Source organism: Otolemur garnettii, unplaced genomic scaffold, assembly GCF_000181295.1.
Source record: "Otolemur garnettii isolate 467f Iridium unplaced genomic scaffold, OtoGar3 scaffold00073, whole genome shotgun sequence".
NCBI lineage: Eukaryota > Metazoa > Chordata > Mammalia > Primates > Galagidae > Otolemur > Otolemur garnettii.
Genome location: NW_003852468.1, coordinates 2,011,876 through 2,013,467, shown reverse-complemented (window position 1 = coordinate 2,013,467; position 1,592 = coordinate 2,011,876). Strand labels below are relative to the sequence as shown.

The following is a 1,592-nucleotide window of genomic DNA, read 5'->3' as shown; positions in this document are numbered from 1 at the left end:
TTACATCTTTTGTATTAGCCTGCATGGAGGTGGAGAACATTCTACTTAGTAAAGTATCACAAGAATGGAAAAGCAAGTATCCAGTGTACTCACTATCAGTATGAAACTAGTGGATGAACAAATACACAACCATACAAGAGAAAAACAATTAAATTCAAGTGGGACTGGGGGAGGCAGAGGGGAGGAGTGAGGGGGATGGGTGTGCTCCCACCTAACAGGCACAATGTAAGGTTACACGGCCCACCTCCTGGGTGGGGAGGGCAACTAAACGTGGACTCTACCTCACAAATGCAAACAATGTAACCTAATCATCTGTATACTCACATTGATCTGAAATTTAAAAACAGTAAATCAATGGGGGGCTGGAGGAAGCAAAAGCTAACCTCTGAGCTGTGCTTATTTGTCCAAATAACACTGGCAAGACACAACCACGGAGTTCTGCTCTTTAGCTCCTGCGGGCCTCGTCTGCTGGCTGTCTGCAGGGTGTCTTTAGAGAAGCAAGCTTCAGCTATGAGAGTCCTGGCATCTCAGCTTGCCTGCATCTGTCATAGCACTTGGCAGGTGGCAGAAACAGAATGGAACTAGAAGGGGAGAAGGGCCATGTGAGGTGAGGACGCGGCCCACCGACCAGGCCACCTGGCAGGCTCTGTATGTGTGGGGGCTGGAACGCTTCTTGGGTTTTGTGTTCCAGGAAATACAGGATTCCCTTCCTCCTTCTTTCTTTTTATTTGCCATTTAGAACAGAATACAAGATTGAGAAATTCACAAGAAACCTTAAGAAAGAAACAAAGATATAGTAGCGTAGACGTTTAATAATAATAATAATAAAGCTGTAACAAAAGATAGGAAAGTTTTTCTGGCTCTTGAAAGAGACAGCTGATGTGCACATTTCTGGAGGCCAGCAATTCAGGCACAGCCTTCTGGTTTCTCCATCTCGCTCTCTCATGAAGGGGCCGAGTCCATCGCACCAAAAGCTGGAGACGGCGGCTGCTGTGGGGAAGGAGGACGGGCCCACAGGGGCTGCGCCTCACTCCACAGCACCCACGCTCACAGAGATTGATTGATTTCATTCAGATTGATTTACCAGCTTTAAAGCAGGATTTTAAAAATGTGATTCATGGGCAGAAGCTCTGCTAGCAGGGGGTACTCCTGGCTTCCCCTGGAGCCATTCCACAGATCTGTAGAACTTAAAGAAACAGAAGAAGACCTTCATGTTTACATGAATGGAGCTGGAAAATACTCTTCTTAGCAACGTATCTCAAGAATGGAAGAAAAAGTATCCAATGTACTCAGCCCTACTATGAAACTAATTTATAGCTTTCATAAGAAAGCTGTAGCCCAATTATAGCCCAAGAAAATGGGGAAAGGAGAGAGGGGAGTGGGGAGGATGGTGGTGGGAGGGTGATTGGTGGGATCATGCCTATGGTTCATCTTACAAGGGTACATGTGAACCTTTTTAAACGTAGAATATAAACGTCTTAACATAATATCTAAGAAAATGACATGAAGGCCATGTTAACCAGTTTGATGAAAATATTTCAAAATATTTTATATTTTATATACCATGTCAGAACATAGTATATAAAAACAAC

The 1,592-nt window shown here is 44.2% G+C and overlaps 1 protein-coding gene across 2 annotated transcripts in view; it reads right to left on the bottom strand.

Moving 5' to 3' along the window:
* Nucleotides 1-792: 792 nt before the first annotated feature.
* HMGCS2 (3-hydroxy-3-methylglutaryl-CoA synthase 2) overlaps nt 793-1,592 on the bottom strand; it is a 20,323-nt gene continuing 19,523 nt past the window's right edge. The window contains exon 10 of one of the 2 annotated variants that reach the window (XM_012807649.2): nt 793-1,186. The gene's annotated coding sequence lies outside the window, so the exon portion shown is untranslated. The remainder of the gene's footprint in view (nt 1,187-1,592) is intronic. The other variant, XM_012807650.2, reaches the window with a different exon arrangement.